This window comes from Erinaceus europaeus, chromosome 2, assembly GCF_950295315.1.
Source record: "Erinaceus europaeus chromosome 2, mEriEur2.1, whole genome shotgun sequence".
Taxonomy (NCBI): Eukaryota; Metazoa; Chordata; class Mammalia; order Eulipotyphla; family Erinaceidae; genus Erinaceus; species Erinaceus europaeus.
The window spans coordinates 87,409,247-87,432,809 of record NC_080163.1 but is presented as its reverse complement, the minus strand read 5'-3'; the positions used below and the strand labels follow the sequence as shown (position 1 = coordinate 87,432,809).

At 37.2% G+C, this 23,563-nt stretch overlaps 1 protein-coding gene across 23 annotated transcripts in view; it reads right to left on the bottom strand.

The window, feature by feature from the left end:
* Positions 1–22,973, bottom strand: part of SORBS2 (sorbin and SH3 domain containing 2) — a 248,101-nt gene extending 225,128 nt beyond the window's left edge. For 10 of the 23 annotated variants that reach the window (XM_060183702.1, XM_060183706.1, XM_060183709.1 and 7 more), the window contains exon 1: positions 22,419–22,970. The gene's annotated coding sequence lies outside the window, so the exon portion shown is untranslated. Of the gene's footprint in view, positions 1–22,418 lie in introns of all 23 variants that reach the window. The other 13 variants (XM_060183759.1, XM_060183767.1, XM_060183773.1 and 10 more) reach the window with 6 other exon arrangements.
* Positions 22,974–23,563: the final 590 nt, after the last annotated feature.

Here is a 23,563-nt window from a genome sequence, read left to right as displayed (position 1 = left end):
CTTGTGACTATACTAGTTTTTTTTTTCCTCCTAGCCTGAAATCTGATATGCAGGTGGATCCTACTTATTATCTGGGGAGATAATGTTATGGCTGGAAAAAGGATGAGAAAGCTGGATCAGGGAAGAGAATAGCTTCCAAATATGGGAAAGTTGTATAAATATTGTTGACAGGTGTCTTTTTGTTGCTCTCCCTATCTTTCCTTCCTAGCTATTGCTATCCAATAAATAAATAAAGATAATTTTACAAAATTTTTAAAAATGACTAAAGAATGAGGAAATAAAGACAGTCAAGGAAGGTCATACAATGTATACTGAACAATGAATTCTTTGAGAATAATATTTAGGTTATTATTCTCATTAATTTTCTTTAAATGTCTCCTGTGAACTTTTATTTATGTGTCAACTAGGATATGGGACTGATCATAAATATGGTTAGGGATCATATTTATTGTCTGTTAGAGTATTCCCTCAAAATGTAAAGATGTTAATTAATTTTTTTTTTTTTACTAGAGTACAGCTCAGGTCTGGTGTATGGTGGTGTGGGGGATTAAAACTTGGGACAGCAGTACCTCAGGCATGAGACCATTATGCTATCTACCCCTGCAAAGTTAAAAGTCTCTCTCCCATCCCCAAAGTACACACTCTCAAAGTAGCCACTTTCTCTTTTTGGCTCAGAATACTGTAGTTAATAGAAGAGAGATTGTTTAGTATGTTCAGTATAGCCAGAAGAGTTTTCAGTCCTTCCAAATTCCAGTTCAACTGTATTTGGTTCCAGTGTAGCATTGATCACTCAGTCCGGAAGTAAAGTCATCACAGCCAGTAAACAGCTCCTCTGACTCTGAACACAGTCAAAGCTTGTAGTGATCAGTGTTCCACTGGTATACTTCTAAATAAAATCCCAGATTAAAGTGGAGGTAAGTTATAGTAATCAATGGAAATTTATAGGAAACTTTATAAAATATTTAAAAAATTCCTATCAGAATTGTAGCATCATAATTACGTGTTTTAACATAATTGGTGTTGGGGCCAGGTGGCTCACCCATACATCACAGTGAGCAAGGGCCCAGGTTGAAGCCTCTGGCCCCCATTTGCAGGGGGGAAAGCTTCAAGAGTGGTGTAGCAGGGCTGCAGATGTCTCTCTGTCTCTTTCTTTCTAATCTCCCCCTTCCCTCTCAGTTTCTCTCTATCTCTAGCCAATAACAAATAAATGAAAATATTTTTAAAATATTTAAAAAGTCATGAAAGTCATTATTAAGTCACTAATAAAAATTTTGAAGAAAAAAATGACTTTATTTTAATAAGAGAGAACAACTCAGGCCTTAATCTCCACCTTTTGAGAAGGGGGGCAGGTTACAGCTGGGGAGGACTTATGGGGGTGCTGGGAACTTTATGACTGGTTCATGACTGCTTCAGCAGTACTGCGGACGTTTCTCTTTTTCTCCCACCCCCCGCCCCTCAATTGCTCTCTGTTTCTATCCAAAAGGAAATAAAGGAAGGTAGGAAAGAAGGAAAGGAAGGAGGAAGGAAGGGAGGGAGGGAGGGAGAAAGAAAGTGGGAACGGAAGGGAGAAGAAAAGAGTGAAAGAAAGATATAGATATAACTGTCAGGAGTGGTGGATTTGTTCTGTGGGTACTGGGCCCTAGCAATAACTCTCGTGGTGATAAAATAAACAAGTAAACAAGTAAACAAATATTTATGGAGGACCCACAGACAAAATTATGGAGCAAATGGTAAAGTAGGAGTTGCAACATTCTCTTTTGGCTAATCAGTAATTCCAACAGATATGCAGTCCAGAAAATCGTTGAAAGTACAGGGTTTGGAATCTGGCTGACCCAAGCTGCTACTTTCTCAACATGTGTGACCCTGTGAGAGTTATTTAACTTCTCAGAGCCTGTTTCCCCTTCCGTAAAATGAGAATAATACCATCATCAGAGAGCTTCTGTGAACAAAGAGAGGTATTTAAAGAATTTGGCAACCTGCCCAACACAATATGCATTCTATGAATGGTAGTAACTACTATTATTTATAAGAACACTTACTGCTAAATTTCCAGCTAACCTTGTGGATCACAAATCTCCTGACATAAAGATGAAATTTATCCTAGTCCAAGAAAAACACAAATAAGTAGGTCAAAGCACTGGAAAAAAAGGATCATATAATAAATTCTTAAGCAAGTACTTAAGGATTGTTAGACTAATTAAAATTCTTCTGTGTTAGCATAGATAATGGCAGGATGGCTATCCCTCAGAATTAGGGTATGTTAGAACAGTGATTTCCCACATTCTATGCTGAATATCCATTTTTTATAGTTAATTCTCCACATAATTTATTACCAAGAGAGTCATATGATTAAATATGATATAATTCAGTCAAGGCTGAAAGATATAAAAGTGTGTTGTTAAGTGCTTAGAAGTTTTTTCTTAAGTTTTAAATTAACTTTAACTGTGACTAAGCCATTGTTGACAGTCTCTTGGGCTTAATGAAGTTCTAAATTTAATTATTTATCTAATGTGTATGTTAATGTTTATTTATTTATGGTTTAGCATGTTTTTGTTCTGAAACCAATCAAACTTGACTATGTCAGGACCTCTGGCATATGTCCTTTCCCCACCACCTAGGAGATTTGTGGTACTGTTACAGTCAGTGATTTGCTAGCCTTTGTCGTGTGAACATTGCAAGTATGATTCAAATGGAATTAATGAATCTATAAACTAAGGGTAATAATTGCATTTCTTTTTTTTTAAATATTTATTTTATTTATTTATTCCCTTTTGTTGCCCTTGTTGTTCTATTGTTGTAGTTATTGTTGTTGTTGTTGTTGTTGGATAGGACAGAGAGAAATGGAGAGAGGAGGGGAAGACAGAGAGGGAGAGAGAAAGATAGACACCTGCACACCTGCTTCACCGCCTGTGAAGCGACTCCCCTGCAGGTGGGGAGCTGGGGTCCGAACCAGGATCCTTATGCCAGTCCTAGTGCTTTGCGCCACCTGCGCTTAACCCGCTGCTCTACAGCCCGACTCCCAATAATTGCATTTCTTAGGTACCACATTTGGCATGAAAAATGACAAGAAACCAGCATGCCCACTTCTGTGAAAGCCGGAGACCTGACTATACTTTACTCTGCAGTTCTTTAACAGCTTCATTATTTCCTGACAGGTGTGGGGATTCCGCACAAGTTTAGAGAAACTTTGCCTTTAACAGAGGAATACAAAGGAATACAAACTCAATTAAGGTGTATCAAAACATGCAAAAAATGCTTACTATGCATTTTAATTAATTTTTATTCACCTGAGTAAAAGCCTACTATATATGTGATTTTACCAGGTTGAATTTTTCATACACACAGACACACAGAGCAAGAGAGAGAGAGAGAGAGATCACAGCACTAAATCTTCCCCTGGGGCAATGGCATTCCCAAGTGGTGTGCCAATGTTCAAACTTAAACTGAATGCTTGACATTACAGGCTCCCTAATTGGGAAACTGTACTCAGTTCTCTTAATTTATATTTTCCTTCTTGAAAATAAATACTGTTATTTAGTGACTTTTAAAAGGAAACAAACAAGAATAAGTAATATGAAGTTGTTTGGCAAGTATGGTAAATAATATTTGAATCTAGACATTTAAATTTTATGATAATTACAAAAAGAAATTATAGTAGGCAGAAAAGATGGGGAAGGGAAAGAAGAATGAAGAAACAAGGAGAGGGGGACCAATGGTGGCGCACCAGGTTAAGCGCACATAGTACAAAGCGTGAGAACTGAGCAAGGATGCTGGTTCAAGCCCCCGGCTCCCCACCTGTGTGTGTGTGTGGGGGTCACTTCATAAGTTGTGAAGCAGGTCCATAGGTATCACTTTATCTTCTCCCTCCTCTTTCAATTTCTTTTTGTCCTATCCTCCAATAAAATAAGATAATAATAAAATAAAAGAAAAAGAAATGGAGGAGAAAGGGGGAGGAGATGGATGAAACTAAAGTAACTAAGTTGAAGAATAGAGTATATAGTATTATGATTGTCTCAGGTCATCTTGATACTTGATGTTGATCAGTGAAACAGATTCCTACTTGCATATATATATTTTAGGGCAAGTGTAAAATTGATCCTTAGATTTGTATTTTTAAGGTTGAGGATGTTCCACTCACAGAAAGCCATAGATAGAAAAATCTAAATAATACACTTTTAAACAACGATTCAGAACTAGAACTACAGGTGCATAATTCTCTCTCAAATACCCTTGCACTTCGACTGATCTGAAAGAAATCCGTATTATGTTCATTGGGTTAATGCACTTTCCCCATCCTTGGAGGTGATGAAAGCTTTACAGCCCTGTTAAGATGCTTTCTCCACCCGCCCCTCTCTACTTTTATGTGTGATTAATAGTGGGCTACAAGATTATAAGATTACAGGGAGCAGTTTCCTCCCTGCATCCACCACCAAAGTTCTGTGCCCCCACCCTCCAACCTCCCCAAAATAATTACCACTGTTCTCACAAAGTTTTGGAGTTTGTTTGTCTTTCTTTCTTTTTTAAAATTTTTAAATATTATCTTTATTTATTAGATAGAGACAGTCAGAAATGAAGAGGGAGGGAGGTGATAGGGAGAGAGACAGGGAGACACCTGCAATATTGCTTCACCACTCAGTCTTTCTTTCTTTCTTTCTTTCTTTCTTTCTTTCTTTCTTTCTTTTCTTTCTTTCTTCCTTTCTCTCTCTCTATACCTGTCTCTCTCCTTCTCTCTCTCTTTCTCTTTCTTTTTCTTTTTTTTTTCAGTTCCTGTCTATCCACATATGAGTGAAACTATTGGAAGATGTCTTTCATCTCTTCACTTATTTTGCTAAGCATTATCATCTCCAGTTCAGACATTTTGTCCCAAAGGACACAATATTGTCCTTTTTAATTTTTATTACAGAGTAGTATTCAATGGAGTATATAGCCCATAATTTAATTAGCCAAGTCATCTGTCAATGGACATTCAGGCTGTCTCCACTCTGGCTATTGTGAATAATTCAGCTATGGACATAGGGATTCATATGTCTCTTCAAATTAATGTTTATATATCAGAATATCTTCTTACTATGAAAGGAAGAGGATTTTCGAAACAGTGGAATGATAGTGACTTATAAATAGTTCTATGGTAGGCTGAGGACTCAGTGAATCCCTTTCACAAGATGTAGAAATCATAGAGCTGTACCAACATGATTGAGGTCCTCCTGCTTCTGTGTGTCTGTTGAGAGGGTACAGCAGGACTCACATAGCCTAAGCATCCCACTCAGGAAAGTTGCTCTGCCTTCAACCAGGAAGAGTAGCTGTCAGTGTGAGACCCAGCACTAACTCAATACCCATCTCATTAAATATATCACTTTTGATTTGCAAAAGGCAAGAGCTTTCATAGCTAATGCATGAAAGTGAGGTTGAATGCTTGGATGGTTTCATGGATCTGTGGTCTGAGCATCTGCATTTTACCCCGTGCTTAACATGGCTAAGTGCTGGGTTTAATACTCTGTGATTTGCATCTTGAAATTATTAATTAATCTGAATAAACTATCATACTGATATTATAAACATTAATTAATCAACATAAACACAATAAATATTATGTAATTATAAATACAGTTAACATGAATATGGTTTGATCTTAATATTTATTGATTATTTTTTTATTGCTTAGGTAATTATTTTGAACAAGATGAACATTTGCATCTTGCTCTGAATCTGCATGTTATATAGCAGCTGTATACAGTTTCAACACACATAATCAAAGTTTTCTACAATCTCAAAGGCTTCAATCATAACATGCCAAATTCTTAGAAGACAGAAGATAGAGTTCAAGGTCAATTAAGGTCTTTTTTCCCCTTCACTTCTGCCAGTGCATAATCTCTCACTACTCACCCATGTAAATGCTCTTTCCTATATACTCTCAGAGAAGACTTTTTTCTTTTGGTGACCCTCAAATACACATCTCTTGCACAGGCTTTGAAGGTCTGCAGCTGTGCAGGCCAGCAGGCAGTTCTAGTAACAGGTTGCTACTGGCCACCTGAAATGTGGTTAATGTTACTTGAAAATTACTCTAATTGCCTCCATGTACAAAAACAATGGTAGAAGCTGCCCCACTCTCCAAAGGGAGGCTGGGTCAACATACTCTGTAACTCGAGGAACACTGGTCCTGAAATGAGTACAGCCTAGAATGAGCCTAGCAATGACCATGGAATGCAAATTAGACCAGTAGGGATGCAGAGGTTGCACAGGCTCCTGTGCTAAGTATGGATAGACATGGGCCCTAGGTCACATCAATGGAGTTTACAGTTAATTACCATTAACTATATCTCTATACTTTTCCCATATTTGGGAGCATCTCTCTGTCCCAACCCAGTTTTCTAGTACTATTTCCAACTCTAAAACCATCTTCCAAGATAATGCTTTCATCCCAACTGCATGCTAGCTATCAGGATCAGGCAAAAATTAGTAAAGTCATGGGCCCCTTGGAATATGCTTCAAATAGGTTTCCTAGCTTCTTCCAACACGAATACCCCAAATCTCATCTGCTATATTCTTATCTCTAGGTTCCTGATTATTAAACAATTTGTTCTGCTTTATGTCTTAATGCTCTTTAGCCACCAAGTTGCAGATGCTGCCATGATGCCAACCTGACTTCCCTGGGCAGATGACCTCACCAATGTACCCTGAAATCCCCCTCCCTAGACCTTTCCCCCACTAGGGAAAGACAGAAACAGACTGGGGGTGTGGATCTAGCTGTCAATGACCATGTTCAGCAGAGAAGCAATTACAGAAGCCAGACCTTCCACCTTCTGTATCACATCATGATTCTGCATCCATACTCCCAGAGAAATAAAGAATAGGAAAGTTTCCAATGGAGGGAATGGGATACAGAATTCTGGTGGTGGTAATTATACCCCTCTTATCCCACAATGTTGTAGCTCATTATTAAATCACTAATTAAAAAAAAGAAAATTACTATAATTGAAAATGAGACTGTAGTACAATAGATACAAGAAATATGAAATCAAAATCATTATGATTTTCATGTTGATTACTTATGAACTCATATTTTAGTTATCATGCGCATAAAATACATTTTCACTAACTTTTTACCAAATATTTTTACATATATTATTTTACCAAGATAGAAACCTGGTAATCAAACCATCACCTTGTCTCCACCCCATACACATATTAATAATATTAATTTTATAACTGCAATTTTTCTTGATCCTACCATTTCTCTCCTGACCTATCATTCTGTCTTAGTTTTCCACTTGCCTGTGATTCGTTCTATCCAGCTACAGGAAATCCTTGAATTTAGTCTTTTCCTTACTTCAGTCATTTTCATACTTCAGAGTAAACATTTTATTATGGAAACTGTACTGTTTCACTTTCCTGCTTGAGCTGTTTTAGTGTATTTGCTTCTGGTCTGCTTGTCCAATTTTTCATTTTAGACTAGGCATATGCACTGTTATGATACCAAGCAACTTTTAATCTTTACAACATGACCTTCTTCCCTTTGTGCTTTACTTAGCACAGATCATTCCTTAGTCATGATGAGCCCATGACATCCCAAATTAAATAAATGCCCACATATTTCTTAGTACCCAAACACTTCCTCAGTAATGTTTCACTGACCTCTCCACAAGCAAAATATATTCGGTGAACTTTACATGTTTCTATTAATTCAATGTCACACTGAATAAAATTCATGACTTAGCAGTCCATTTTAGACTATCTCATTTAAAAGACTATCTCATTTAATTATTAAGAGAATAATTTTTTCTCCTTGATTTTAATTCATTTAAGATCTTTCTCTTTCTTAAAATATTGAACCTACCTATTTATAACTATTTCTTGCATCCTTTGATTTGTTGTACTTTTGCTAATTACAGAACTTTTTCATAAAAATGTAATAATTACTTCCCCCTTTAAAATTTTTTTATTATTTATTTTCACATTTGCTGCCCTTGTTGTTTTGTTGTTGTTGTTGTAGTTGTTGTTGTTGTCATTGTTGCATAAGACAGAGAGAAATGGAGAGAGGAGGGGAAGACAGAGAGAGAGAGAGAGAGAGAGAGATAGACACCTGCAGACCTGCTTCACTGCCTGTGAAGCGACTCCCCTGCAAGTGGGGAGCCATGGCTCAAACCAGGATCCTTAAGCCAGTCCTTGCGCTTTGCTCCACTCACGCTTAACCCACTGCTCTACCGACTGACCCCCCCCCCCCAACTTTTCCTTTTTTAAAGAAACTCTAATGGCTTTATCTTCTGTCTCTTTCTCTAACTCTTCCTTTCTCAGAAAGACTCAACTTAAACTACTGAGCATGTGGCTGAACCTGATGCTGGTAATAATAGATGTATTATTTCTTCCCAATAATTGCATTTATATCAGTCAAATCACCTATCTTTTAAACAAAAATGTTATTTGCTTTTTTAAAATTTTTTAAAAATATTTATTCCCTTTGTTGCCCTTACTGTTTTATTGTTGTATTGTTGTTGTTATTGATGTCATTGTTGTTGGATAGGACAGAGAGAAATGGAGAGAAGAGGGGAAGACAGAGAAGAGGAGAGAAAGATAGACACCTATGAAGCAACCCACCTGCAGGTGGGGAACCAGGGGCTCGAACTGGGATCCTTATGTCGGTCCTTGCGCTTTGTACCACATGTGCTTAACCTTCTGTGCTACCGCCTGACTCCCCTATTTGCTTTTAAAATGCATGTGTGAGGCCAGGGGTAGTTCATCGGATAGCCCCATGCCTTGCTATAAGTGTGGTCTATGTTCAAACCTAAATACCACATGGGATATATTATGGCACTAAAGGAAATTCTGGTGATACTTTGTCTCCTCCTCTTATCTCTATCCAAATGAAAATCTGTCCTGGAGTGATGAAATTATACATGCAAGACTCAGCAAAAATGAATTTATAAAAAGAATAAAATTCATGTGTGAAGATAAGGAGAAAAACTGGGGGGCAGGCAGTGATGTACCTGGTTAAGTACACATATTATAATGCACAAGGACTGGCATTCAAGCCTGTGGTCCCCACCTGCAGGGGAAATTTTTACCACTTGTGAAGCAGGGCTGAAGGTAACTCTCTGTTACTTTCCCTTTCTATCTCCCCCTCCTTTCTCAGTTTCTGTCTCTATCCAATAATAAATAAATTATTAATAAAAATAAATAAAAATAATAAAACAATTTTTAAAAGGAGTCTGCATCCTTCTTTTAAACAAAGTGATGGAGTGAGTTTAAAACTTTAACCTAAGTACACTTAACAACCACATTCAGTGTGTTTTCAAACAAATAAAATAATACCTATTTTTTTAAATGTGGATTTTAATATAGTGATGGAAAAACATCACTATAAACTTCTATTACTATTATGTTATCAGAAACAGGTTTTAAAGGATTATATATATTATTATAATCAATAATATAATCTAGGTTCATACCACACTCTACATGCCTGTATGACAGATAAATTCCCACTAAAAAGACTGGGTTGGAGAAATTTTACTGACATTTAACATTTAAAGTCATGGTAAATTATATTAACATATTTTCCCATGTCTTTAGTCCTTCAGAGTCCTTCAGGATATAAATGAGAAGAGTTTGTAAGGCAGACTAAGTGTATAAGATGCCTTTCCAATATGCCCATATTCCCTATTCTAGTTCTAGATATTTTACTGTATCTTTTGTGCCTCCTTGTTGATTGACACTATGCATAGGAAAGGGCTGTTTATGATTCCACATACCCTACTCTACTTTACATGCATTCCTAGGCCTTATCTATGCCTTGGCGTGAAAACACTTCATTGGGAGTTTCTCCCAACCTTCCATCTAGCACTCCAGACCTGACCTCATTTACCCAAATCCCTTGAGCTCTCCTGAGGTACCAGCCTCTCCCACTCCCTTTGATGTTGAACTAGTCCTTGTTTTTGGTTCTCAGCACACTTGCACTTTGCTGCCTTCTCTAGGGTTTTGTTCTTGGAGTAACATCATTCTTTTAATAACTTATTTCACTCCTCCTGGGCTATCTGCTCGGTTCTGAATAGGCTTAGCTTTCTGCTGAAGCAATCACATTTCTTGGTTTCTCATCTTCTCTTGTCTTTGTACTTTCTCAGTGGCAGTCTTTACCATTTACTTCTCAGTAACTACTGCTTTTATATCTTCTTAGTCTTTTGATGTGTCTTTGTGCTTGCACTTAAGTACAATGCTTCTCCAACTGAGCAATTAATTCATAATTCGGTGAAAAATTTAGCAAATATTCATTTCTTCTCTGTGTGCATGTGCGTGTGTGTGTGAGTGTATATAAAATAGTGATGATCATGCAACCAGACCTCACAGGGTGTATAGATCTAACAATTATTGTGAAAGAAGAAAGAAATGCTAACACAGTTAAATAAAACCAGTTTTAATACCTTCAAAACTTGTTGTTCCAAAATATAGTTAAAACCCCAACACGTTAAAAACTATGCTGCTATGAACAAAGATGTGCATAATTCTCTTTGGACAGGAGTTTTAAGCAACCCAGATGCCCAATAACAGATGAGTAGTTAAGAAAGTTGTGGTATAAGTACGCTATGGAATACTACTCAGCTACAGGAAAGAATCACATTTTCTTCTTCTTTTTTTAATATTTATTTTATTTATTTATTCCCTTTTGTTGCCCTTGTTGTTTTATTGTTGTAGTTATTATTGTTGTTGTCGTCGTTGTTGGATAGGACAGAGAGAAATGGAGAGAGGAGGGGAAGACAGAGAGGAGGAGAGAAAGATAGACACCTGCAGACCTGCTTCACCACCTGTGAAGCGACTCCCCTGCAGGTGGGGAGCCGGGGTTCGAACCAGGATCCTTATGCCAGTCCTTATGCTTTGCGCTACCTGGGCTTAACCCGCTGCACTACAGCCCGACTCACTCACATTTTCTTCTTTTCCATATCTTGGTTGGAACTTGAAGGAGTCATGTTAAGGGAGATAAGTCAGAAGAAGGAGAATATATATTTAAGGATCTCACTTATAGGTGGTATTTAAAAGAGAAGGAAAAAGGAGCACAGGGAAAAACATGGATTGCACAAGGTGTTTTGAAGCAAAGTAAAAGGCTCTGAACTAAGGGGAGTTGAGGCAAGGTAAATCGCACCAGGTATCTGGGACAAGACGGTGAAGAGAGACTTGGGTTGGTGGTAAAAGTGATATGTGGACACATTTCACACAGAGATAAGAAACTGTACTCATGTACCCACAGATGTCCTATAAAACATTATTTCCACAATGAACTTTTCCCCCCCTTTTTTGCCTCCAGCGTTATCCTAGGGGTTTGGAGCCTGCATTATGAATCCACTGCTCCTGGAGGTCATTTTTTTCCATTTTTGTTGCCCATGTTATTGTCATTGTTGCTGGATAGGATGGAAAGAAATTGAGAGGGGAGAGAAAGAAGAAAGGGAGACTGAAAGATAGACACCCCATTGCAGGTGGGAAGCTGGGGGCACTAACCGGGATCCTTACACTGGTCCTTATGCTTCGTTATTGTGTGCGTTTAACCTGGTGAGATACCGCCTGGTTCCCCACAATAAATTTATTTTGAAAATAATCCCACCACATCCGAGACACAATTTAATCTTCCATTACCCTTTACATAATCACCCTTTCTTGAGTTATCACCATTTTTGAGAATAGAATTGAGAGCCCAGAAGTAAGTCCCCACACTTATACACATCTAATCTTTGATAAAGGTGCCCAGACTATTAAATGGGGAGAAAGGAGTCTCTTCTACAAATGGTGTTGGAAAAATTGGGTTGAAATGTGCAGAAGAATGAAACTGAACCACTATATTTCTCCCAATAACACAAAAGTAAATTCCAAGTGAATCAAGGACTTGGATGTTAGACCAGAAACTATCAAATACTTAGAGGAAAACATTGGAAGATCTCTTTTCCTTATAAATTTTAAAGATAGCTTCAGTGAAATGAATCCAATTACAAAGAAGGCTAAAACAAAAAGAGACCAATGGGACTACATCAAATTAAAAACCTCTGCACAGGGGGGTCGGGTGGTGGCACAGTGGGTTAAGCACATGTGGCACAAAGCACAAGGACAGGCTTAAGGATCCGGTTCCAGCCCCAGGCTCCCCACCTGCAGGGGAGTCGCTTCACAAGCGGTGAAGCAGGTCTGCAGGTGTCTATCTTTCTCTCCCCCTCCTCTCTCCATTTCTCTCTGTCCTATCCAAAAACGAAGAACATCAACAATGGTAATAATAACCACAACGAGGATACAACAAGGGCAACAAAAGGGGGGAAAATGGCCTTCAGGAGCGGTGGATTCACAGTACAGGCACCGAGCCCAGCAATAACCCTGGAGGAAAAAAAAAAAAAAAAACCTCTGCACAGCAAAATTAGCCACCATCCAAACAAAGAAACCCTTCACAGAATAGGCCATCTTTACATGCTATACATCAGATAAGAGAATAATAACCAATATATAAAGAGCTCAACAAACTCAACAAGAAAACAAACGACCTCAGGAATCTCCGGTGGCGCAGCAAGTTAAGCGCACGTGGCGCAAAGCGCAAGGACCAGAGGAAAGATCCCGGTTCAAACCCCCAGCTCCCCACCTGCAGGGGAGTCGCTTCACAGGGGGTGAAGCAGTTCTGCAGGTGTCTATCTTTCTCTCACCCTGTCTGTCTTCCCCCTCCTCTCTCCATTTCTCTCTGTCCTATCCAACAACGACATCATAACAACAACAATAAGAACTACAACAATAAAACAAGAGCAACAAAAGGAAATAAATAAATATTTTTTAAAAAGAAAAAAAAAGGAAAACAAATGACCCCATCCAAAAATAGGGAGAGGATATGAACAGAATATTTACCACAGAAGAGATCTGAAAGGTCAACAAACATGAAAAAAATGCTCCAAGTTTTTGATTGTCAGAGAAATGCAGATAAAAACAATAGTGAGATACTACTTCCCTCCTGTGAGAATGTCATATATTAGAAAAGGTACCAGCAACAAATGCTGGGGAGATTGTAGGAACAAAGGAACCCTCCTGCACTGCTGGTGGGAGTGTAAATTGGTCTAACCCCTGTGGAGAGCAATCTGGAGAACTCTCAGAAGGCTAGCAATGGACCTACCCTATGACCCTGCAATTTCTCTCTTGGGGATATAGTCTAAGGAACCAAACGTACCTATTCAAAATGATTTGTGTATACCTATGTTCATAGCAGCACAATTTGTAATAGCCAAAACTTGGAAACAAACCAGATGCCCAACAACAGATGAGTGGCTGAGCAAGATATATATATATATTTCAGCTATTAAAAATTATGATTTCCCCTGATAACTTTCCTGAAAGTTTTCAGGGGAGGGAATGGGATACAGAATTCTGGTGGTGGAATTGTACTCCTTTTATCCTATGGTCTTATCAGTGTTCCCATTTTATAATTTTTTTTTAAAATGGTGATTTCACCATTTTCAGCCCATTTTGGATGGAGCTTGAAGGGATCATGTTAAATGAGATAAGTCAGAAACTGAAGGATGAATATGGGATGTTGAAAAACAAGATCAGAAGAGAAAATACTAAGTAGAACTTGGAGTTGGTGTATTGCACCAAAGTGAAAGACTATGTGGTAAACAGGGGGAGGGTTCAGGTCTTGGAACATGATGGCAGAGGAACTAGTGGGGATTGTATTGTTATGTGGAAAACTGGGAAATGTTATGCATGTGCAGACTATTTACTGTTGACTGAAAAACATTAATCCCCCAATAAAACATTTTTTTAAAAAGTTCCAGGTTTAAATCCTGTTGCCACAGTAAACCGGAGCTACGCTGTGTTGTGGTAAAAATGAAACATACAAAAAAATACAACAACCTATTAATTTATATTAGCATATCAATAACCGAGATGATAATCTTTAAAAAAAATCTGAGAAAAGGAAGGATAGAGAGTGTATCATTGTAAAATCCCATCTACAGGAAAGGGTGATAGCAGATATCCTAATCCATTTTGACAGCATGAATGCATAACACTGGTGTAATCTCTCTCTCTCTCTCTTTCTTGTATGATAGTCATAGTTATAAAATCCTTTGGCACCTGGAATTACACTGCCTAGATGAAATTCTGATTATATTTCACAAAAGTGCATACTTATCGACTAATAATCTGACCTCTGGAAAAGCGGTATTTGACATTGTTGATCACAAGGGTCGTCTGTCTGTTTGGTTGGCCAGATAAATCAGTCTCTCTCTCTGAGCTGCCTGAAATAGAGTGCATGGGGAGGTTTTGAACATGTTGTGTAGGCAGGGGTACATAGCATAATGGTTATGCAAAGAGACTCTCATGCCTGAGGCTCCAAAGTCCCAGGTTTGATCCCCTGCACTACCATAAACCAGAGCTGAGCAGTGCTCTGGTAAAAAAAAAAAAAAAAAAAAAAAGGAAAGAAAATGTTGTGCTTTGGACTGGAGATCTGAACACTTTAAATTTCACATTAATACTAATCTTGCTTTGCAGTAAAACAACAGCTGTTTTGGTTGAATGGACTGTCCACTAACAAATACCTGGAACACCAGGGTCCTCTTAGGTCATAATTTTAAATTTTCTGTCATTTCCTCCTTAGAGGCTTTCTTTAGAGTGTGGAGACCCAGCACCTCTTTTCACAGGCTGAATTAGAAGCAAGATGAAAGGAAAGGAATAGGGAATCTGGTAATACAGCAATTTATGAATAGAACATTCCACAGGAAACTTAATTTTATGATCATAATCTTTCAGTATTTGCCAGTTGCAAAGTTCATTGTCCTTGTCAATAGATGAGTGAACCAGTATTTTGAGGCTGTGTTTTCCAAATTCATTACCAAGCAAACAAAAATTTAGGACTGAAAAGAGTATAATATATTTGCATATCACATAAGCATATACAGAAAATCATTTTAAAACAGAATTTTCAGTATGAGGCACTGAAAGGATATATGGAACTTTGGGTCAAAAAAGAAGGTGATTTATTATTTATGACTTACCACTTGCTTCTAATTATAAAAGAAAGTGTAATTGAACTTCTCTCTGTTGCCAATAAATCTAAAAATTAATTAAGAAATACTCCAAACACGGTGTGCTTAAGAAGGAGTATTTTTTTTATCCTGGGAAAAATGCAACATTAATTATAACATAAGTCAGCCAGTTATGTTACTCTCATCAAATTAAATTTATAGTAGGAACAAAGTCAGTGATATAATCTGAGTTCAGAGCACATAGCAGGAATAAAGAAATGTTTCTAAGTAAAGTCAGTGCCAAATATTCAGGGTTTATTATCATTCATTAGAATTATAAACCATTTAAGGTAATCCTTTTTACAAAAATTAATGCGTTTTCAATGCGAGTAGTAGTTTTTATGGTAGAAAAGAGAAATATGTTTCTGACATTTCTATTGTTTTCTTGATTATCAGAGGTAACTAGTATAAAGTTGTTTGGAAGATTAAAGTATTGGGAATAGGATCCAGTGATTTAAATGAGACAAACCATGTTTGATTATGTCATGATTTCTTCTATTGAAGGGGTCTGAGGTCTTAAAAAGTACTGTTGTTATATATAAGTTAGTGTTTTACATATAAATCGTAACTATCCTCAAACACCTAGAATAAAAATATTTAAGGATGTGTGTGAATGGATTAATTTTGTCACTGAAACACAATTAAAAAAAAAAGAAAAGAAAGAAAAGAGAAAGAGAGAAAGAAAAAGAAGTAGCAACAAAACTGTCTTTAAGACTTTGTGCAAAATATATTATCAAGGATCGACCTTCCCGTGGTGCATCCCGTGAGTACCCATTCATTGGAGAAACTGACGATCCTTCCTAGCCGACTGAATCCACATGGATCCCAGTCACTTTCTGTTGTTAAAATTCGGAGGCTCCAGCTGGCCGGGCTAGCTTCATGGGCGGATAACAGAGACGACCAGAGACATACGGCTGGGCAGGGAAGCTGTATTTCTTTATTCAGGAACAACGATTCATAAACTAAACCAAACTAATCACCAAACAGAACTCTGCTGCCTCTTTCCCCGCGGCGGCGCCAAGAACCCTCGAACTCTGCAACTCTGGAACGCTGGAACCCTCTCGGGGTTCCTTGGGGCGGGGCCAAGGAGGCCCGCGAAACTAGCAGGACTGATCCAATTTTCTTGGCAGGGGGAGAGCTAAAACAACCCAATGTAAAGCATACAACAACTTTCAAAGCCAGCAACAAGCAGACATCAGGCTCAACCTGATGCTGTTGACTGGCTACGGAAGAAGGGCAAACGCTAGAAGAAGAAGGGCACGGTAGGAAGCCAGAATCTTGGTGGTGAGAGTGGTGTGCAATTATATCCCTATAAATTTAGAAGCTTAGAAACAATTATTAAATTACTAATCCAAATTTATTTTTTTTATGACGAAGGTTATATGGAATCAAAAGTTTTAGTTACTCTTTTTCTTGGTGTAGGTTTTATTTGTTGACATTCCATACAATCTATCAATACTTGGAGCCATTCCCAATTTATTTTCGGCCATACACATAGCAAGATGATGGTGATAAAATCAGGAATGAAACACAATTGATCTTGCAAGGAGGTTACTTTTACATGAAAAGATTAGAACTATACATAAAATGTCTCTGAAATGAAAGTATTTTCTTTATTTTGTAAGAAAACAAACAAACAACAACACACAAAAAAAAGACCCAATGAAAAGTATACAGAAGTATGAGAACACTTGTGAAATAACTAAACATGTTTCTCATTAAATGCCTCTTTGGAAAAGTAGTTTAAGGTCACATGGAAGAAAATATGAACAAAACAGAAAGAAGCCTTATCTAATCTTCTGTCTATTTTTGCTTTATATAAGAATTAAAAAATATAGTTCATCTCACTAGGATGACTATGCAATCTTATTTTTAATAACGTCTAAATTTTTTCATCTTACTGTCTTATGATTTAAAAACATAAATTGACATTTAGTCATTTTATCTCTAAATTCATGTAACTTTTACATTTTCTTTTAGTCACCAGGGTCATGGCTAGAATTCGGTGCATAACTTTACCACTCCAAGTAGTTATTTTTCTTTTTCTCTTTCATTTCTGGCAGAGGGAGGGATAGAGAGAGAGGGGAAAAAGAGAGAGAGATCCAGTTTTGGTAAAGGCAAGTAGAAGCATGGCAAGAGAAAAGGAACTGCAAAAGGTAGAGGTTAGTTGGGCAGAATGAAAGGAAAATGTGCTAGCTTTTAAAATAGCAGCAAGAGCTCACTCGCAGGTGGAACAATAAAAAACAATGAAAGGGAGAACACAGGGGCAAACTAAACTAATACAGAACTATTGCAGCAGAACTAGGGACTAAATAGGTTGAGGAAGGGGAGTTGTGGAAAGGGATTGAGAAAACAAGGGAAACCCTGTGCGTGATTATTGAGAAAGCCGGCATTTGATGGCAGGAGTGGACATAAAAACATGTACTTATGTGAAAACACCTGTTTTGTAAACCATTACCTCCCCCAATAAAGTAATTTGAGGGGGAAAAATTGCAGCTGGGAATTTGCAGGCATTCAGTAGACAGATCAGTACACTAAATATTCAGTCAGTATTTGTGGAATGGCTTATAGTGATTCGTTCTAGCATTGTGCTAGTGTTAACATATTGATTAGAAACTGTCACTTGGGGTTAGGTGGTGGCTTGCTCAATAGAGCACACTCATTACTCATTACCATGTAAGAGAACCTGTGTTCAAGCCTCTGACCCCTACCTACAGGGGAAGTTTCATGAGTGGCAGAGCACTTCCACCGTTCTCTCTCTCTCTCTCTCTCTCTCTCTCTCCTCTCTCTCTCTCATATGACCTGCAGAGTTGCAGAGTCAGAAGTAGCTGTGTCAAAAGATGGAGGTTGATACCATACACAATCACAATATACACAAATTTCTATCCAGAGCTGCTGTCCCTATGCATATTAACCTTTATAAAGGAACCAGGTGTCTTATAATAAGCTATCTATTTCCATTAAGAAGTAGAGACAGGGACTTAACTTTGTATAGGACAGAATGGATATTTATACTAGTAAATTTTCTCTAACAGAATGAATAATCCTTTAGGTTTATTTGCATATGTCATTTCTGTGCATTAATAAAAACCTTACCATTCTTTATGTTTTCTCCTGCTTGTGTTTGAGAAGAATGTAACAAGTGCTGCAGTTCTTTATTAGAAGAATATTTTTGTGCTGTATTACTTTTCCTTACAATTAATCTCTAAAGCCACATCAGTATATAAATGATGCTGAATTGAATAGATCAGAAGGTTTATAGGCTAAGAGTTTATACAATCCCTCACACTGAATAATTTCTGAAAAAAAATAAGATTCTAAAATGATTACTTATACATTTATTGCTCTAATTTTCCCATTGAAAGAAGATATCATTCATTACAATAAAGTGTTTTGGATGTGGAATTTGCAACAACTATAGTATTGAGAAAATATATCAAAGGAAAATTAGAAGTAAATTACTTGGCTAAATAAAAAGTAAAAATAAAAGTAAAACAAAACATTTTAAAGTGGTAAATCCCCCCCAAAAAAAAACCTTTCAAGATATAGCATGATAATTAGGAGTTATCATTTACCTTTTTTAAAATATGAAATTAAATGCTGGAATATAATATAAAAATATCTAGAAATATGATTTCACGTTATTTCGTTAAATGTTTTGCTTCCTATCAACAATTTCAAATAATAGAATATTTTAAATATCCTAATTGTTGCTACTGCTTCAGGTACAAAATTCATTACCAGTTTAATTACAACTTTTGCTTTTAATGTGGATATGTTAGAGAAAACAAACTATGTATTTATTGCTACCTAATAGTTCTGGCACATATTTTTTTTATTATGGCATTGAGAATTTTTTTTAATAAGAAGGCTACAGATTTAAAAAAAAATCATGCCACCTATTGTAGGAAAAGGTGGGAAGTTTCTATAAACAAAAGCATGTTTGTATCAAGGGTCAGGCTAAAAGGATATTCTCTTCTTCAATCAAGAGCTCAAGTTATAGCAAAGTACAGTGAAACTAGTGATTGCCAGTAGTATTCCAGGTTTATTTAGGAAAACAAGAAATATGTGATTGTAGTCTTTTCTTATTTGATCAGTTTATGAACTCTATTTTCTTCTGTTTTCAGTATGATTAACTATACTATAATTATCTTTGTTATAGTCAGCTACATTAATTATAAGTGTTTTGACTTGACAGCAGGTTTTCAGAAGGGATATTTACTTATACTTATTTTCCCCTGAAATTTTTATGAGCTCTAAGTAGAAAATATCTATAGCTTTTATTGATTGTGATAGTGGGCAACCACATTTCTTATCAGGGAAATTAAAACCTCATAGCAGCTTTAAAACATTTTGAGCTTTTTTAATGAATGCATTATAAGTAATAGACACCAGGACACCTCAAAATCAAGTCTATGTTTTCAATAACTTAGTAACAGGAAATCAGGAAATCAGGAAATAGCAAAGTCTGAAGTTACAATCACAGTATCTTAGTGCCAAGTTTTAGTTAAGGGACAAAGTAACTACAAAGTCAATATAATTCTGGAAGCCTGTGTGCATGGTAGATAGCTGCTTCTATAGGTGAGATTAAATGGGAAAAAAATCCACACATAGGTGGCTCGCTCTGCATAAGTTTGGTCTAGTGAGTTTGGGAAAATAAAAACTATTTGCTGTGTTAACAGGTGAATTGGGAAGTGACCAAAAAATAAGGTTTCAAATAATCAGAAGACAAGGTGGAAAATCTTGAAAGGCAAGTATCTCTTCTTTTGGTTCTTAATGCTGTCAAATTAAAACACTGTATATATGGGATGGGGTAGATAGCATAATGGTTTTGCAAAGAGATTCTCACTCCCAAGCCTCCAAAGTCCCAGGTTCAATCTCCTGTACCACCATAAGCTAGTGCTGAGTAGTGCTCTGGAAAAAAATAAAAACAAAACAAAACAAAATTTAAAAAAACCAACATTGTCTACGTGCTGCACAAGAACGAGCACAGAATGCTAATCTTTCATAACTTGTCATCTTAAGAGGTTATTAATATAAGTAAAAACACTGGTGCAGGCCTGGAGTGGGATGACAGTGGTAGCACATCAGACTTGGCTGATTGAGACCCCAGATGTCTCAGTTGAATCCCCCCCAAACCACCATATGCCAGAATTGAGCAGTGTTCTGGTCTCTTTCTTTCTCTCATTCTTGTGAAAATAAATAATATTCTTAAAAATCAGTATTATAAGATAAAAAATTAAAATAAAAAACACGGGTGTAAAATATGTCTGTTATTCTTCCTGTAAGCTAAGACTGTCGTCCTGCATGGTGCTACCTCCAAAGGTGACAAATAAAAGGAGGAGATTGAACAGCTTGCCACACCTTGTTTCTTTAAAGTTCCTTCAAACATAGTGTACCTGCTCTATCATGTACACTACACCACGCAGGCTCAAACCCTGCTCCTGCCACACTGAGGGAGAAGCTTTAGTGCTGTAGTGTTTGTCCCTCTCTCCCATTGCTCTGTCTCTTTCACTCTCTGTCTAAAAGAGTCAACGTGAAGCAGTGAAACCCTATTGACAAAAAAGAAAGTTCCCTCAATAATAAAAGAACATAAAGTAACCCCTCCCTTAGCTGTAGTTCTTTTCATTGTTAAAATTCATTTCTAGTGAAAAGTATGAAGGCAATTAAGTTAGTGAGAGACATTTTCTACCTTTCATTCTGTTACAAAAGAATCACTTTCTTGACTGGCATTTTTATTTATAGAATTTAACTTCCAAACTAAATCTGTTTACTTTGCATTCCTTTGAAAGCCAAATACCAGTGAGGTGAGATGCCATCACTTCACCATTTTATCCTATGGACTGGCTCATATGCAAAAGTAGATATATGTCTGTTTGTTCATATCACTAAGCATTTGAATATGATTCTCTAGATCCTAACTTTTTAATCTGAGTCTTAATAACTGGAAAACTGGTGACATTTATAACGGAATTAAAAAAATTCCTACACTTCATAATATTCTCATCTGAGGATAATATTGTCACCAACTGTACCTGTACCTGCTATTTCTGTGAAACAGGTGACACATACTTAGATAAAGCAATAAAATTACATTACTATACTCAAAATTAAAAGGGGATTCCCATGCCATACATAGTTTGGAGGGGAAAAGAAAGAAAATACAGACTTCTTAGAAGTAGATCTCAGTTACTACCTATTTTACTTTCCAAGGTAGATTCAATCTTTAGCAGATAGATACTTTTTACTAAGAGTTCTCAAAGAAAATCTTTTTCATTCAGTATTTCCCAGAGCATTGCAAATGATCTGACCTTCCTGGTAAACCAACAATGGAACTTATTTAGGAGAAGCTGGCATGTTGCTGAAACAAAATTTAATAATTATTGGGACATCTGTTTACCAGTGGTTTTACTGACCATTTTCAATCCACAGTACCAGCTCTGTTATAAGAGACTCTGAATCAAAGAAATGTTCACTAAGAGACAATTCCAAGTCTGCATCATTATTACAAGCAATTGACAGTAAACATCTGCTGCAAAATTAGTGTACTCTGTGAGAAGGTATGCAATGCTTTTAGTGTTTTTCTGTATCTCTGAAACCTATCTGCTTGTGAGAAAAACTGTGCAATAAAAGAAGTCTCAACTGCCACATACTATAGCAGTGCTTGAACTCAATGCAGAAATTTCACTTCCTTTCTTTCCTGGGATTCCAAGCCCGGGGAAGCACAATGAGGGTGTTGTGCTCTAGGCTGGCGTGGCATGCATGATCCTCGGAACGGACGTGTGAGCAGCTTCCAATACCTACACAGTTTGCTTTACAATTACCCTGAACTAAAATCAAACAGTACACCAAGACTCTGAGCTCAGGATAAACAAGTACAAAATCTACTGGTTAGTATGACCTACACAAAGAGTGGACTGAAATGTGTGCATAGGTGTGTTAGGTGTTAAATACATTTTCACATGGCTTAAAAATAAAATGCTTAAAATGCTTCACAATTACGAGCTGCTAGTTTCTCATGTGTAATTCTCTCAACATATGTCAAAGTGCATGTCATAAAAGAATCCATTGTTTGCAAGAGAAAAATATTGATGGTTTTGAAGACTGTTCAGAAGGACAAACCAAAAAGCAGTAAATACAATTCTAACCCCCAAAGTATATTAGTAACGATTTATTTTTAAATCATCTGCTTTCTAGAACTTAAGCTCACTGAAACCATTCTGTGTTTTCCGTAAGATTTTGTGGAAATGTGTGTGTGTGTGTGTGTGTGTGTGTGTGTGTGTGTAGTTTACTTGGCAAATCCAAATAACACAACTGATAATAAATTCTTCAGGTTAAGTTTGCTTCCAAGTTATTGTTCTGGTATGCTTTTGAAAAGGTGAAAAAGCTTACCTCTACCAGTCAGGTGGGAAACACAGGGACCTCCTTCTCAGCCTCGGCCTCTGTGTGCTGGCTGATGCTCTCTGAGCCAACAATCTGTTAACAGGAAGCAGGTAAACTGGAGAGCGTCCGCCTCTGTTCCAGCCCAGTGCCCATCTGAACACACACCTGCTTCTTCTGACCTGAAGCTCATAAGAAGCAGCCACGCACAGGACCTATGTTAGCAGACAGCCAGATCCTGCTTTGGGGTCACTACTTTTCAAGATAAGCAACTAGCGAGTTGTTGAGATAATGTTGCAGGCAATCCTTGCCTTCCCCAGACAAAAACCTTTTCTGCAGTCTGATAGCAGATATGCAGCATTATCACTCTGCATTCCACTTTCTTAAGTCAGCTCCTAGGGACAGCAGTCAACAGCTTGTCCAAATGGCAGCTTGCAGGCGTGTTCGGCTGCAACCATTGTATACTAATGTGGCCATTCTGTCTTCTGGGAAGAGATTTAAAAAAAAAAAAAAAGCTTCTTGCAGGGTAAAGCACAGCAGAATATGCCACACTGTTTGCCATAAGTAAAATGGCTGTTCCTTTTAGCACTGCTGCAGACTGCTCATTGGGCTCCACCGGCTTTTCGTAGTCATAGCAACAGCCAACAGACTTAGACAGCAAGCATGGCCGATCATGTGCAGCTCAGCGACACAGCTTGTTAATTTCTTTTCATTAAACTCATCATCGATGAGGAGGGTAACTTCTGTTATCTTTCTAAATATTTCATTGATAGCATAGGTATTCAAAGTTTTCAGCTTTCGTGAGAACTTTTGTTATATGAGCTTGTGATATGTTTGAAATTGAGAAAGGGAATCTCTCCTCAATAGAGAGATTTGGGTCTAACCAGGTTAATAACATGCAAATCACTGTAGCGACTCTAATTGGAACCTTTGTAGAAACAGGTTCTACTTTCATTTTGTCATCAAACGGAGTATATAAAGGAGATGAAAAAAATGTGGGTAGTTACACTTTTTGCTTTTTAATTATAATTTTATTGCCATTTAACTGAAACAAAGCCCTGAGAATCGCTATGTGTGAATTAAGTAACATACAAGTAACAAAGCTATTTTAATAAGATGTGACCGACGGATTTCATTTGTCTCATCATTCTGACATT